A 17897-nucleotide genomic window follows, 5' to 3' on the forward strand; every position below is an offset into this window, starting at 1 on the left:
CAAAACAAAGAACTAACTCCAAAAGGTTGGAGTAAAATATCTAGCAAATATTTAAACAGTGTACAACTAGTTTCAAACAAATTAAGCTGGTTTTACGTGTTGCCTCTAATGAGAAGGGCACTACATGCCTTGAAAGCATGATTAGTATTCTTCATTAAGCAACACACACACACACACACACACACACACACACACACACACACACACACACACTGTACCCTCTCCTCATTTGTATCTTATTATCACTATTCTGCATAAACTAACACAATTTGTCATGAACTCCCTCATTTGCTGTATCCTCAAAAAAGCAGATTATGCTTATTTTTCATTTGGACAGTGGAAAATCAAGCCAGGTGTTTGGCAGCACCAGTGTGTTCAGGTGTAACTGTGCCAGTGATGGTACATTACTAGCAGCGTGGATGAAGAATGAGGCATGGAGAATCGTGGGACTGAGGTGCCTTGAGGCCCTTCCCTTCAGAGTGGCCCTGCTGATGAGACAGGTGTTGCTATTAAAGAAAAAGGAAAAGACCAAGAGAGGGAAAGAAACTTTTATGTAAAGTCAGCCTTTCACCTTCAGCTAGAAAGTAAAAAAAAAAAAAGGTTCCTATGACTGAAGTGGAATGTCTTTGTCGTGGGAAACTCTGTTCTTTTTCTCCTTTTCAATGGAAAGACATCTTTATCCAGCCTGCCCTTTGGAGTTCTTGCAGAGGATGGCTGATTGCCCACTTTAAACCTTATTAATTGGACTATTACCAGGGAATCAAAAAAAGCAGCAGCCGCAGCCACCTTCTCCATCTTACAATAACAAAGGGAACTCCCCAAATATCACCAAGAAGAATTGTAAAGAAATTTGCAAATGAGATAGGGAAATAAATGGCTCTTTCAAAGGGAAGGAAAAATCTCCAACCCATTATTTATTGCAGTGTTTCTCAACCTTGGCAACTTGAAGACGTCTGGATTTCAACTCCCAGAATTCCCCAGCCAGCGGATGCTGGCTGGGGAATTCTGGGAGTTGAAGTCCAGACATCTTCAAGTTGCCAAGGTTGAGAAACACTGATTTATTGGATGCGAGGTCATCCCATTTTTCTTCAGATGGGACTGATCTCCCCAAACGTTTAGGTGCCTGTAAATGAATTGGGACACGGTGGCTCAGTGGCTAAGATGCTGAGCTTGTCGATCAGCAGGTCGGCCGTTTGGCGGTTCGAATCCCTAGCACCGCATAACGGAGTGAGCTCCTGTTACTTGTCCCAGCTTCTGCCAACCTAGCAGTTCGAAAGCATGTTACAATGCAAGTAGAAAAATAGGAACCACCTTTGGTGGGAAGGTAACAGTATTCCGTGTGTCTTCGGCATTTAGTCAGGCTGGCCACATGACCACGGACAGTGCTGGCTCTTCGGCTTTGAAACGGAGATGAGCACCGCCCCCTAGAATCGGAAACGAGTAGCACATATGTGTGAAGAGAACCTTTACCTTTACCTTAAATGAATTGGGCTTAATAGTTCCTTTGTCCTTTTCTATACATTTTGGGGAAAAAAATCTACTTTGTGTCTACTCCAATCCATCTAATTAGTATCTCTTGATTAACTCGTTGCTGCTCCAATTATTCTCTGGGGCTTTCCTTAATGTCACGTGGCTGAAGAATATCCTGGAGTGGCAGAGAAGGTGAAGAAAGCAAGTGATTTTATGGAAGATCTAGAGAGGATATCTTTATTTTTTCCAGACCAGAAAATCTGTTAGTTAAACAGAACAAAACAAAATATTGGAACTCCTGATCTGCAAAGTATTTTTCTTCCTAGAGGAACACGCTAGAACCTATTTGGTTTGGATACCACTTAGGTATGTTCAAATTGTTATTGTTATTTTTGCCCTTCATGGAACTCCATCAACTTCTTCTGGGACAGTAGGGTTCCACACAACACAGCTTGAAAATGCAACATGGTGCCTGCAGGTCTTGTTTTACCTTCCAATACTGCCTTTGATCCCCACTGGGATACCTGTCCTACCTGTCTTTTTTTAAAAAACTTTTAATAAATAAATAAAATGAAATGGAAAACTTCCAAAATAGGAAGGCATCAAATCCTTCTCTGTACTCAGAATAATGCCTTCCAATCCCCCAGGAGAGTTAAGGGCACTGTGGCAGTCCAGCTTGATGGATATTTTGTGACAAGGCCCTCTAGCTCAGGCGCTTTGTGAACAGGTCATCACATTATTTATTAATATTTATTAAATTTATATGCCACTCCTTCCAAGTGCCCTGTGAGTTCCTGGAGGGGAAAAAAAGATTTCTTATTTCTATCCTAAGCATCTAAATTGGGTATAGAACATAATCAAACTGGTGCCCATGCTTTGAATTGCACTCATGTCAGAAGCACTGGGGCACTTCTGGGTTAAAGGACTAGCTGGTGACATCACTGTTTCATCACTGGGGGATGCCCAGTAGGAGACTCCATTCATGCCCCCGACAGGAGCTGGAGCAAAGGACAGGAACTCACCCCGCCGTCTGGCAGCAGTCAGATCTCAAGCGCAACCTTGTTAACCTCCAACCCAGTATTCTAACCATGCAAGCCACCATGCTGATTAGGGCCTATACAAGTTCTAGAGCAAAGCATCTGAAATGAGACTGTGTCCTTTGTTTTAACATCTGTGTATTTAATATCTTCATTCATAAACCTTAAAAGGTAAAGGTAAAGTTTCCCCTCGCACATATGTGCTAATTGTTCCCCACTCGAGGGGGCAGTGCTCATCTCTGTTTCAAAAGCCGAAGAGCCAGTGCTGTCCGAAGATGTCATGGTCATGTGGCCGGCATGACTAAATGCCGTAGGTGCACGGAACACAGTTACCTTCCTACCAAAGGTGGTTTCTATTTTTCTACTTGCATTTTTATGTGCTTTCGAACTGCTAGGTTGGCAGAAGCTGGGAGAAGTAACGGGAGCTCATCCATTATGGAGTTAGGGATTTGAACCGCCGACCTTTCTGATCGACAAGCTCAGCGTCTTAGCCACTGAGCCATCGCGTCCCCTCGTAAACATTACCTTTCTTCATGTGGCCGTGGCTGTTGGTTTTGCTTTTTGCAACTGATTTCAATCCACCGTTTCTTCCTCTGGAAGTTCAGTACTTATTTCTTCTGAATTTTGAAGGACCAGAGCATAAAGTCCTTTGAACTAATTTCTTAAGTAGGATTCTGTTGTGGCAACATGTGAAGAGTAATGCCTCCTACAGAGGGAAATCAGATTTTCTCCTCTGAGTTTCAAAAAAAGAAAGCAAATAATCTGGTCAGAATCAGATCTGTTTGAGAGCAATATATCAGACAAGCTTTCTTTCTTTTTATTGGTAGCTATTCTTGTATAAGGGACGTGGTTCCTCAACCTCCTCACTGTACAACTCTGTTGCAACCTCTGCAGGCCACCGGTGGACCACAACAAATAGATAGATAGATAGATAGATAGATAGATAGATGGATGGATGGATGGATGGATGGATGGATGGATGGATGGATGGATGGATGGATGGATGTGATAGATGTGAAGAAGGGAGATAAAGAAAGAGACCACATGTGCAAAGAAATTAATATAAATCTAAAAACATAGTTTATTTGATTATTTATCTTAGAGAATTAGAGAATTCCTAGGGCTGGAAAGGACCTTGGAGGTCTTCTCGTCCAATTATCTTTCCATGTCTGCATGTCGGATTCCGGCTGCACTCGACCAAGTTCAAAAAATTTTTTTTCAACTCCTCCATAAGGATTATGAGAAGGTTCTTCATATGGATGGATCATTATCAGGTTGTATAAGGAGAAAATCTTGGCTGAAAGCTGGAAGAAACTGAATTAAACTAGTGATAAAATTTGAATGCCAGTAAGAAGAAAAAGTTGGGTCCTATTTGAAAAAAATATATTCTGAAATGTATTAAATTCCCAACAGAATGAATGGAAAAGAGTATGAAGAAAAAGAATGAAGAAGTTGCTTGGAATAGAATGAAACACATTATATATCAGAGTACTACAGAAGTGTTTGAAATTATGCTGAAGTGAAGAACGAAAAAGATGCTCAGTGGAATGATACAGTGGAAGTGTGTCAGCCATCCCAAGCAGATTTGATAAGAAATGTGATAAGATGAGCTAATTCCACATCATTATAAGGCTACATTAACAGACTCTTGTTAATTGCAGAATCTTGCAAATCTGAAAGTACATATCTCCCGCCATCTATTTTTACTGCCTGATAAGTTAGGATGGACCTTTTCTAAGTTTCTTTCTCTGCTGTTACTTAGCTGCAGATTCACCTCTCTTTTATCTGACTTTTCCCAAGGCAGCATCTCCTTGACTCATTTCTCAAGGTCATTCCCTCATGCCACTACAAAGAGGTTTACATTTAAGAAATAATTACTGCAGAAATGGGAATGCTAGAAAGGCATTGTATAATCTACATAGAAACAAACAAAAACAGCAAAGAATGATGAAGTTTTTTTAAAAGTAGATAAAATGCAGGTCAGGTTTTTTTATTGAGAATTTTGAAAAAAAAACTTTTACAAATATTTACTTCCCTCCTCCACCCTCCCCCCCAAACCCCCCCCCCAACTTCCCAGAACCAATACAGGGTATAAATCTTTAACAAAAACATTCTAAAATAAACTTTTTTTAAAAGTTAATATCATCTTTCATTTGAGCTTTAACTCCTCCTTGCTAGGCTAGTTCTAAACAGATTATATCATTCCTTGTTTCTTCAGTCATAAGCTATCTGGAATTTCTTAGTCCCATATTTATTTTGAGTATAGTCAATCCATCTTCTCCACTCCAGTTTATATCTCTCATTTGAATGGTCCTTGAGATATGCTGACATTTTAGCCATCTCAGCTAGGTTTGTTACTTTCAATGTCCATTCTTGAATAGTAGGCAAGTCTTCCTTCTTCCAGTATTGCGCCACCAGCAATCTAGCTGTGGTTATTAAATGCAAGATCAGGTTAATCTCTACAACTGTACAATCAGTAATTATACCTAACAAAATGCAGGTCAGTTTTGATGGGAATAAAAAAGAGCTTTGGGAAGTAGATGGAGAAAGCTAAACGGAGGGCCTCCAATAAAGTGAATAGAATTAAAATTAAAACGGATGAAATGATTTGGGATAAAATCGAAATGAAGGATGCTGAAATGACATTATGAACATTATGGCGGTATCTTAAAAAGCAGAGTTGAAATGAATGCCATCAGTGATAACATTGAGGAAAAGATTAATAAAGTTATAAATGCTGTGAAAATGGAAAAAAAATGTTGTAGGTATAAATGATATGACGGGAGAAAAGTTCAGATATGAAATTGATTTTCCTAGGAAGTGATTAGCCAACGAATTTAATGTATATGTGTGAAGACTGCACCTGATGATTAAGAGAAGGCTATTACTTCTGTATACAAAAGGAAAGGTAGCATGAATGATGAAAAAAACCTAAAGGAGTATTGGTTTATCAAGGGAAAAGTGGCAGGATTTTGATTTAAGAGGTAGCGAAGTGACAATGCACAAAATTCGCAAGGTATGGCTTTATGCTGAGTTGTTAAAGAGCCGAGGTGGCGCAGTGGTTAAATGCAGCACTGCAGGCTACTGCTAGATCAGCAGTTCGGTGGTTCAAATCTCACCGGCTCCGGGTTGACTCAGCCTTCCATCCTTCCGAGGTGGGTAAAATGAGGACCCAGATTGTTGGGGGCAATATGCTGACTCTCTGTAAACCGCTTAGAGAGGGCTGAAAGCCCTATGAAGCGGTATATAAGTCTACTGCTATTGCTATTGCTATTAAATGAATCACATGGTTGTTAAGTGAAGAGAACTTCCTCCATTGACTTTGCTTGTTGGAATCCAGATGGGAAGGTCACAAATGGTAGTCACATGACCTGGGACACCTCAGCTGTCATAAATACATGCCAGCAGCCAAACCCCCAAATTTTGATCATGTGACTGTGGGGATGCTGCAATGGTTGTAAGTGTGATGACCTGTTGTAAATCACTTTTATCAGTGCTGTTGTAATTTTGAACGATAGCAATAACAATAGCAGTTAGACTTATATTCTGCTTCATAGGGCTTTCAGCCCTCTCTAAGCGGTTCATAGAGTCAGCACATTGCCCCCAACAACAATCCGGGTCCTCATTTTACCACCTCAGAAGGATTGAAGGCTGAGTCAACCCTGAGCCGGTGAGATTTGAACAGCCGAACTGCAGAACTGCAGTCAGCTGAAGTAGCCTGCAGTGCTGCATTTAACCACTGCGCCACCTCGGCTCAATAATGATTGCTAAGTGAATGTTGTAGGTCAAGGACTACCTATACGGCAAGGATATATCTTAGTTGTTTAATTTTTCTGGATAAATGTATAGGAAATGCTTCTGGAAATATTAGAAGTGTGTTGGCTAGGGATGTAAATGTATATGCTTTTGATTTAAACATAATGTGTTGTTGGCTTTAAATATTAGTAGCAAATGTTAGGTAGACTTCATGATGCAATAAGCAATATGGAACTGAACTTAGGGTATCATAGTCCAAGGTTGTTGTTTGACAAGGAAACTTGAAAGCACACCAGCAAAGTATACATAAATGATGAAAAATTGCAATCAATAGACAAAATTGTATATCTTGATAGAAAGCTTACTCAAAACGGGGAAATGAATAAAGGAATTTTTAGATGTCAAATCTAAGGAGAAAGATAGTTGTTGCAAGTAATGAATGTTTATCAAAAGTAAAATAAGGTTTCTATAAAAGCATGCTTCTGCCCACTTTAATATGTGGAAGTAAGAAGTGTGTATCTTGAGAGATGCCTAAGAGTAAATAGGATATAGTAGGAATGGAATATTTAAGAAGGATATCTGATAAAACAAGAAGAGACAGGGTCAAGAATTAATGGGAGCTGAAGAAATATAGTTTGAATACAAAAGCGAACAACCAGTATGAAAGAAGGTAATTAGGGTTAAATGATTGTATATGGAGAATGTATGATGACTGAATCATAAAATCAAAGTGAAAGAGTGGAAACAGAGGAAGAAGAGAATTTTAAAGAACAAAATGAAATGCATGAAGGCCTATACAATTCTAGTAGAAGCAAGAATGATTTATAAAAATAAAAAGGCATGGGAAAATATGGATGGGATGGGGATAAACTAGATGTAACTATACCTGGAAGAAATGTCTTTTGTATATGTTGTGTGTTGTGAGAGAAAGACGCAGGAGCCATGGATCATGAGAGTAGATGTTTATTAGTAGGTTGCAAGCGATTCAGAATGTGTTACAACTGTCACAGTATTTATACTCTCAGGTACCAACTGTCATTTAACTGTCATTACAACCACCAATCACAGGCTGTGCTTCGCCCGACCAATTAGAACGCAGCACAGGCTGTTGCTGGGCTATAACAATGTCTATCTGGGTTCAGTTTCAAGTGGGAAGAAAGACACTGGAAACAAGGAGACTGCCTGGAAAGATGGCTTAATGCCTTGGAACTCCTGGGTGAAAAGGGAAGAGATGCTGAGAGTCTCTGGGTTTTATGCCCTCTCTGGGCTTTTGAATTTCCTGGGGCACAGAAAGAGTATCCTGATTGGTTTCTGTCAGAGGTCATCACTAGCTTTGTAGGTTCTCTGTGTGCTAAGTTTGGTTGAAACTTGGGGTGTGTGTGCAATGAAAGGCAATGAAATGACTCTGATCTTTGTTATATAGAATAGACTGGCTCAGGCCTTAATGGTTCATTGACAAAGGTGGGGAGGGGACTACTAAGAGTGAGTCAGTTTCCTGCCTAAAATGATGTTTCTCCAGTTCTCATCCAGGTTAATATAATATTCTGCCTTTTTAATAGCAATAGCAGTTAGACTTATATACCGCATCATAGGGCTTTCAGCCGTCTCTAAGCGGTTTACAGAGTCAGCATATTGCCCCCAACAACAATCCGGGTCCTCATTTTACCCACCTTGGAAGGATGGAAGGCTGAGTCAACCTTGAGCCGGTGAGATTTGAACAGCCGAACTGCAGTCAGCGGAAGTAGCCTGTAGTGCTGCACTCTAACCACTGCGCCACCTCGGCTCTATATATTTCCTAGGATATTTCATTTTTCTAGTAGAGTGTGCTAACTTCCTTCACTACTTCCTCTTTTTCTTACCTTCTGCCTTTAATTTTTGGCTAATTATTTCTTGCTCCCTTTCTCCGTGCTGAAGAACTTGGCTTGTCCTCAAATAAAATAGCACGAGGGAGCATGTATACATGCTTAGAGATCTGCCTTTGGCCATGCTAGAAAAGGATGGACTGGGAGCTGACTTATGTAATTAGCAAGCTACAAGACAGAATACTGGGAATTGTCTTTAAAAAATAACTGTGGATAGAACATTCAGAACATTCAATCTAGTTATATAGCTAGCTGGTTAGAAATGGTTATTGCATTGTTTAAAAAAAAAAACACCCTTGTATCCTGTTCCATGAAGGCAAGGGCAGCGTTATGCAGATGGAGACGCAGGAGGTGGGTCATTGCTCCTTATGGTTGGTAACAGCAGGTGAGAGCCAATTAGTTTGGTTTCCTTTAAAAACAAATCTGAGCCATTTTAACTAGAGCTTTTTTTATCCCCCCTCTAAAGATGCCAGCCCCTTCATGGAGGAAAAAGAAAACTTCTATTACCTCTGCAGTCATTAGACTTGGAAATGGAGAGTCACTTTTCTAGCCCCGAGCCAGAAGATGGGCTATCTCAGAGGCAGGGTTGATAGCTTTTGAATACCACATGAAATCTATAGATGCAAGGTTGGTGTCATATGACAAGAGCCTTAAGCAGATGGATGACAGTGTGTGCGCACTATAGGCTGCTGTTAATTTACTAGCTCAAGATAATGTGTCTTTAAAATTAAAAAATGAGTCATTGCGAAACAGGCTGAGGCTATAGCTTGCAGATTGCAGAACTCAGATAGGGGTTGGGGGTGGTGGTGGATAGGTGATATATGTAGTTGCTGTTTTCTAAAATAATAATAATAAAGAGCAGACTAATTCCCCCACCCAAAAAATAGTTGTACGTTTTTGCAGATTAGGACCGAATGTTAATTTAGCATAAATAATGGTTTGCAAAGTGGGTTTTAAATACGGATGCCAATTACTAGGCAAAGTAAAATGAGCTATCCTTACTATTGGTTTTCGCTGATCCTATGCTTAGCGAGTTGGGAGTAAAGGCAGCTTGAAGGTCATGATTAAATAGCATAAATCTATTTAATCATCGATGATTTTACTTCATATCAGAATGCTGGATAAATGGATCTTTTAAATCCTTTTGGACTAATGTGCATATTGAAACACAGTTTATGTTACACTTTTTTGCACTCCTGATTCTTTTCACACCATTCTTTGCTTGAGACAACACTTAAAAAAAGGCTCGAGACAAAATAGATTTTAAAGTGTCAGGAGGAAAAAGTGTCCTTTAGGATAAAATAAATTATTTTAAATGTGACTGGAAATTGACTGATTTCTAAACTCCTAATATCCATGGTTCTGAATATTTTATGGGCCCAAGAAATCCCATGTTCTTTCAGTTTTTAAAAAATGGGAATGGGTCTTCTAAAATTGAAATGATTCAGTAGCAGTCTTACGTCATGGCGAGGGTTCTAGACCAGCGGTGGGATTCCCTACCGGTTTGCAAATGTGAGCGCATGTGCCGCACATGTGCATGTGCATTGCCTTCTGCGCATGAACAGTGGTTGTGCATTACGCTAGGACATGTGCAGAGGTGGGTTGTTCCCAGTTCAGATCGGATCGGGCAAGCGGGTAGTAGCGGTGGCGGGAGGCTCCACCCACCTGCCCAGACACTTCTGTGCATGCACAGAAGCTTCATGCGTACAAGCATGCACGCATCCATGAGCGAACTGGTAATAGAAAAATTGGCAACTCACCTCTGGGCATTTGGGCGGAGCCTTTCACAGCCGCCGCTACCAGATCACCCAAACCAGGGAGACCCGTCTGAATACCGCCTCTGTTCTAGACATTTTGTTAAATGTATACCAAAAGAAGGTAATAACTATAGGTGATTATTTGTCAGAAAAACTTTTCTATTACAATTTCATTAAAAAATTTCGGTTTATAATGAATTCTTCCTTGTGTTTGTTTGCAGTTTGTGATAACTGCAGTTCTTCCATGAACAGAAAAGTTAAACTTGAAGATTGTCTGATTCTACACACTGATAGCGTACATTTCTATATGGCCCTTTGTGATCTTCTAGATTAATTAGCATATTGTCTCCTATGTTCCCACTGCAGTGGCTGTTCTATATATAACAGAATAAAAATCCTTACCTACTTGCTGGTTTTTTTTTTGAGTATGGCTGATACAATGTGGCCCCACCCTTTTTAATTTTTTATAGCAATTTTAACTTAAAATGATCGTCACAACAATGGCATTAATACAACTTAAAAAAAATTAAAAGAATACATGGGAAAATAGATGCAGAAAAGAAAAAAAATAGAAACAGAAGAAAAAATAAGAATGCAGTAAAGAAGAAGGTAAGAAATATACGGGAATAAGTATTTTCAAGAATAAAATAAAACATAAATTTCCAACCTGAGGATTTTACAACCTAATTGTAATCCATGGGAAAGTTGGTAAAAGGAGACAAATCAGAAGAAATAAGATGAGAAAGGAAAAGCCAACATGTCTAACAGAGATCAAATGATAGGTTTTTTGATCGTTTCTTTTAGTTAAGCCAACGAAAGAGTTTATGTACAGGTAGTCCTCTACAGTAAATCTATTGAAATTCCTTTGAAGAGAGATCTAGCCTCCCTGGCACTGTGCGTGCTATCACACCTGTCTTTTTTAGCTCAATAAAGAAAGACACAAAATCATGATATTATCAGTGCTAACGCAATGGGCACACCCATTTCGGAATCAAGGTTTGCAACTTGAGTAAGAAAGACATCTTCAATAAAGTACCTCAAAGTGCAAAAATTGCATTTGTATGTATTGATTTAGATGTTGGCATCGGCCCTCTCTAGAATCTAAGGGGTTTACAATATAAAGCAGAATACTACACAAATATAGTAACATATTTTTTTGTTGTTGAAAAGATAAAAGTAACAGAATAACAGAGTTAGTAGGGACCCGAGAAGTCTTCTAATCCAACCCCCTGCTCTAGCAGGAGATCCAATACCATTTCAGACAGTAAATATTATAGCAGTTAGACTTATATACCGCTTCATAGGGCTTTCAGCCCTCTCTAAGCGGTTTACAGAGTCAGCATATCGCCCCCACAGTCTGGGTCCTCATTTCACCCACCTCGGAAGGATGGAAGGCTGAGTCAACCTTGAGCCGGTGAGATTAGAACCGCTGAATTGCAGATGACAGTCAGCTGAAATGGCCTGCAGTGCTGCACCCTAACCACTGCGCCACCTAGGCTCTTATTGTTGGTAATGTGGACAACAACATAAACACAAAATATCAATCACTTCTAACAAGGGTGGAGGTGGGATTCCAAAACATGGGGGAACAGCCAGTTCTTTAGCATACCATTCAGTGGTGGGATTCAAATAATTTAACAACCAGTTCTCTGCCCTAATGACCAGCTGCGTAGACATGGCTCGGTATTCATGTGATTGGGTAGGCGTGGCCAACTCAACATCACTCGCGTCGATGGGCACTTCGCCGTAGCTGTTACAATGTAATGAAGATTAACCGGAGAGGCAGTTTCTGTAACCAGGGCAATAAAGATGAGGCTAGAAACAAGACCAGAATGTTTCCTTCCTGCCTCCCTTACAAGATTAGCCCTGTAAAATGGAAAAAACAAAATGAGATTTCTTCTAACAACTGGTTCTCCAAATTGCTTAGAAAGTTAACAACCAGTTCTCCAGAATAGGTGCGAACTGGCTGAATCCCACAACTGATACCATTACATGATTTCATAACTTAACAAGCAATATATCACTAAAAGTAGTATCCTGCATTGGTTATGAATAAGAAAAATATGGGAAAACACATCAAACATATTCACAATCAAGATCATTAATGCTTGTAGGATACAGGGCATGTTCTATGGGTGATCACCTCCATTCTCAGACCTCTGCACCTTCATTCAGCCTGGAAAACGTTCGTCCTTAGAAATCTTAGAAAAAGAAACACCAGTCAGTTTAAACCAGAGATATGAAAACCATAGTTATCTTAGTTATCCTTAGTCTGATAACCTTAGTTATCAGACTACAAATCCATCATCCACAAACCTAGTCACTGGAAAAGGATAAGAATTGAGTCTGTCATCCTCAGAGCCACATGTTCTGCTGTCTCTCCTCATGTAGACATCAGCAACCTAAAGCAGAAATGGTGGAAGATAATTACTTAATAGAAGATAATTACAGCTAGTCCAGAATGCGGCCGCGCGAGTGATCGTGGGCGCACTGCGGTTCGCCCACATAACACCGATCCTCCGTGAGCTGCGCTGGCTACCTGTTGATCTCCGGGTGCACTTCAAGGTCCTACTTACCATCCACAAAGCGCTCCATGGTAGTGGATCTGGCTATTTGAGAGACTGCCTTCTGCCAATTACCTCCCTGCGTCCCATCAGATCGCACAGGGTAGGCCTCCTCCGAATTCCATCCGCCAGTCAGTGCCGACTGGCGACTAAGCGGAGGAGAGCCTTCTCAGTTGCAGCTCCGACGCTATGGAACAATCTCCCCGTGGAGATCCGCACCCTCACCACCGTCCAGGCCTTCCGCACGGCCCTTAAGATCTGGCTATCCCGTCAGGCCTGGGGATAGGACTTTACTCTCTCCCTGCCCGAATGCCGAGTGAATGTTGTGCTTTTATTGTTAATTATTTTTACTCACATTTTCTTTTATGTCTTGTCTTGCACTCCCCTCCCTCATTATTGTAAGCCGCCCTGAGTCCCCTCAGGGAAAAGGGCGGCCTATAAGTGTTCAATAAAACCTAAAACCTAAAAACTTAGGTTTGCTTGAGAGTTTCCCCCTTGCCCGTAAAATTAGTCAGTCATGTCATGATTTTTTCATGATATGTTATCCTTCTTAAAAATGAGAAGGTTTACATAGTTTTAAAATTACATAGTTCCGAAGTGGCTATGCTTGTTCCAGACCAGGCCTGGAGGCTGAAATGAAAAGAGTTGGCAAGTTACCACATCAAACTCGACGCATCTCAACCTCGACACAGTACAGCATTTCAGCATGTCAGCCTTAGGTTATCAGAGGAAAAGTCACTGAGAAGGAATGCCCCATCTGGCTGGAAAAACAATCCATCTAGCATTGCGTATCCTTTGATACGCAAGCCAAGAACTACACACAGGAGTTTGCTTGATTTGACACAAGTGGTTATGATAAATTCTTTAATTATGTGGTTGGATAAAAGGCCTCCACCAAAGAGCTGATGCCAAAATGAGTCAATTTAGATTTGGGGTCTTAATCTAGACTTCGATAGGGTCAAAATGTCCTGTGAGATTTCTGCTTATCTGTTTGGAAAGCTTAGCCTCCTGTTTTTTGAAACAGGATTTGGCTTCTGTGTTGCAGCAGACCGTATTTTCCCCAAGATATCAAGATTTGCATTTCTGACCTATCCCTGCCTCCAATTCAACATGGAGTTTCTTACTTCAGGGCACCCCATTCAGCAGAAGCTTTAGTGAAGGATCTTGAAATAGTAAATGCACTATTGCATTTAGGCAAAGAAAGGTAAAGGTTCCCATCTCACATATGTGCTAGTCATTCCCAACTCTAGGGGACGCTGCTCATCTTAGAATGAGCTGAGGTGGCGCAGTGGTTAAATGCAGCACTGCAGGCTATTTCAGCTGACTGCAGTTCTGCAGTTCGGCTGTTCAAATCTCACCGGCTCAAGGTTGACTCAGCCTTCCATCCTTCCGAGGTAGGTAAAATGAGGACCCGGATTGTTGTTGGGGGCAATATGCTGACTCTGTAAACCGCTTAGAGAGGGCTGAAAGCCCTATGAAGCGGTATATAAGTCTAACTGCTATTGCTATCTCTGTTTCAAAGCCGAGAGCCAGCACTCTCCAAAGATGTCTCTGTGGTCATGTAGCTGGCATGACTAAACCCCGAAGGCACATGGAACGCTGTTACCTTCCCACCAAACTACTTGCATTTTTACATGCTTCCTGGGACAAGAAGCTGGGACAAGTAATGGGAGCTCACTCCATTATGCAGCGCTAGGGATTCGAACTGCCAACCTTTCTTCAGTGTCTTAACCACTGAGCCACCATGGCAAAGAAAACTGATCCACAAACATTAGTCAAAGACTTTTTCAGGCATTCCGCTGTAAGCATAGAATATTCAAACTGTGTAGACCAGAGGTGTCAAACTGATGGCCTGGGGGCTAAATGCATCATTTGCAGACCACGCCCACCCCAGCTCCACAAAGGAAAACATCACATGATGGCAATGTGATGCCGTGAGTTTGACACTCGTGGTGTAGACAATAGGGCTGTACCACCACTGTCCCTGATTCTCATCATTGGAAATTTGAGAAAAGCTGTATTTAGGTCTACTTCTTGTTCACTGCATGATTCAAAGATTTCCCCCAAAAGTTGTGGATGGTACAGAGATCTCTATTAACTTTCGTACAACTGAAATATAACTAGCTTTCAGATCACTTGCTGAATATATTAAGGTTGGGGATAAAAAGGGGAAGGTTTCTTGTGTGCATCAATTTTCTAATCAATTTGAGATTTTCCATATATTCAACTAAATGTCTACATAGGGCTTTAATTTTGCAGGCAATTGTTATCCACATGAGAATCCAGATTGTTTTCTTCATTTATTTTGAGGAAAATGTAGGCTTATCTTACCTGTCATGTCATGGTGCCATGATGGTTTCAGCATTCTATCCATAGATATTTAAGAGCTTTCAGAAAGTACAGGGCAAGGGACCACTTCAAACAATGTCTAGTGTTTAATAACAGACTATGAGAAATATGAATGAACATTATCTTTTGCTCACTGAACTATGGTTAAGCCATTTTGGAAATAGTTCAAGCTTCCAAATATGAAGTCCAGTTCTAATTGCTTACATCCTTTTTTATCTTAAAATCACTTTATAGCTTGAGAAGAGTAAATTTCAAAGCACTTTTTCCAAGCGTATCTATCTGTATATTATAGTATTCAATGGACACTTTAGAGGCCTACTTTAAATGCAGTGGTCAGCTATGAGAGGGAGGCCATCTTGGGGATGTATAGAAACTCTACACAGAGAGAGAGACTTGCTTGGCAATTAGTTTATTATCCTTTTAGTATCGAACAAAGACGCTTTAATTTGTTCAAGCTTTTTTTTTTGCTGCAATTTTAATCCTGCAAAGTGTTTGATGCTGTTTTTAGCTTGTTTGTTTGTTTGGTTTTTAATTGGGCCTTTTTGGACCCTGTCCTAGGAATATGATTGAAGGGCAATATAATAATGGTTATGAAAAGCTAATGTGCTTAATAAATTGAAAAAGTATAATAACAGCAGGATAATATATGGAAAGTGTTCAGCGGAGAAAGGTGAAAACCGAAGGTAGGCATTGGAAAATATTTTGTCAATATCCACTTTAGCATAGCTGTTAGCTTCCTAGGCCATATTATATTATATTATACTAGAGCCATGATGGCACAGTGGTTAGAGTACAGTACTGCAGGCAGGGCCGGATTTTCCTACAGGCTAACTAGGCTTCAGCCTAGGGCCTCAAGATCAAGAGGGGCCTACATTCAAATTGTTAGCAAAATTAAAATTACACTATTCTAAAAACAGTGAACACTAAAACACTGAACCGAAAATAAGGAGAAATTCTACGCATATGACTAATAAACAAACATAAAGATGTATTGGTTAAGATCGTTCCAGCGCCGTGGCAGTTGGGGAGCCCGCCCACATTCCCGGCACCAACGATCAGGCAAGAGGCGCGGCCGCTCCCAGTAGCCGCCCCGTCGATGCGGAGCCCACCAGCGGCCAGGCATGTGAGGGCGAGGGGGCCGAGCCGGGCAGCTGAGCGTAGCAGGGGAGGCGGCTGGCCTCGCTGCCTTTGCCGCAGAGCAAAGGGAGGCCAGCTATATATATTGATATATATTGATATATCACAGTAATGATGTATTTTATTGTCTCTCATATAATTTACAAACTTAAAAATGGGAGGTGAAAGGGCCTCATAAGTGGAATAGCCCAGAGCCTCTTTTCATCTAAATCCGGCCCTGACTGCAGGCTACTTCTGCTGATCACTGCCTGCCAAGAACTTTGGCAGATCGAATCTCACCAGGCTCAAGGTTGACTCAGCCTCCCATCCTTCTGAGGTGGGTAAAATGGGGACCCAGCAATATGCTGACCGCTGAGAGAGGGCTGTAAAGCACTATGAGGCGGTATATATGTTTAAGTGCTATTGCTATACTTCCATGTCAGAATCACTGAAGTGTTTGTGGAAAAAGAAGCAGCCAGTGATGTCACCATTGTCCAAGGGGTACCCAGTTGGGGGGCTCTTTTCATTAAGTTGTCCACCAAATTGATACTCACCTATCTACTCATAGTTGCCCACAGTTTATCTGCTGTGTTCCTGGGCTATGAAAGAAAACCTTTTAAAAAAAACACCAGCAATTGCTTCCTATTCAGATTCAGGAAGTTGATTCGGAGAAGAGTTCCTGGAGAGAACATGAAAGAAAGCAGCTGATTCAAATGTGGATTGGACTTTTTGAATCAAAAGGGTGGAGGCTGTTCATTCAGCCTTAATATGATAAAAAAAGGGTTGAGCATTTCAGGAGGCAAAAGGTAGAAACTTTGTAGTGTGGGCCAGATCAGTGGGATGAAAGAAGCATTACAGGAGGAAGAATCATCAGAAAAGGAAGAAAGAAATGATTTTGTTTCGATGAGCTGGCTTTCTTGTGGTCAGTAATTACTATTTGTTTATTTATATTCTGCCTTTAGTACTTTTAGGTGGTGAACCAAAGGTGGGTTCCTACCAGGAAGGTTTGCACCTATTCAGTAGAACCGATTCGTCAAATCTACCGAACCGGTTAGAAGAGGTTCCACCAGCGGACCCGGAAAGCAGGCCACACCTACAGAAGAGGTTCCAAACTTTTTTGAAACCCACCACTGGTCCTTGGATATGATTATTCTACACTATCATGTTCATATTTATAAAACTCAGTGCCTCTGTGAAAGGTAAGGATGACTACTGTGTTTGTGGTGCAATCAGAACATTGCGTGGGTTGAAGTTGTTTTAACGCAAACCAAAGATGCCTTTTAAAAAACAAGTTTACATCACATTCTTATGCATGCCAGTGCTGTGTGTGAGGTAATTTAAAGTGGTTCTGACAAGTGTCGTCGGCATCTTCATATCCGGTCACATGGGCAGCAAGCTACTCCCACAAAGGAGGCCACACCCACAGAGTAGGTTCGAACAATTTTTGAAACCCACCACTGTGGTGAACATACTTAATACTCCTCCTCCCTCCTCCTATTTTCCCTGCAGCAACAACTCTGTAAAATGAATTTGGCTAAGAGAGAATGCCTGGCCTAAAATGGCCTAATTTGGTTTTGACTTTCATGCTTAAAGAAGGGGGGACTAGAACTCCCAGTCTTCTGGTTTCTAGGCCAGCTAGATCAAGTTGGCTACTAATATATGCAAAGGGGGTTGTTTTAAAAGCAAAAAGGGAAAGAGGGAGAATGAAAAATGAACAGGGATGCAACGAGAGCAGCCTGCAGGTCATACGTGGTCCCATGTTCAGTTGTGCATCTCCAGAGTGCAAACTCTCAGTGATTAGATGAAACTTCTTTAGCAATTTTTGGAATTTTTGGAATTTGCAAGGAATGGTGTTCTGACCCCGCTCCTCCATCCAGGAATGAAAGCCAAAACCAACATAAATGAGAAGGTTTATTTTAATCAGTCAAGACTCTCGTTGGCTGCAAGCCACATAAACAAAGAGATAAACACTTTGGCAGCAAGTCC

Source organism: Thamnophis sirtalis, unplaced genomic scaffold (genome assembly GCF_051295495.1).
Source record: "Thamnophis sirtalis isolate CommonGarterSnake01/CBP01778 unplaced genomic scaffold, rThaSir2_p1.2 scaffold_7, whole genome shotgun sequence".
Lineage (NCBI taxonomy): Eukaryota > Metazoa > Chordata > Lepidosauria > Squamata > Natricidae > Thamnophis > Thamnophis sirtalis.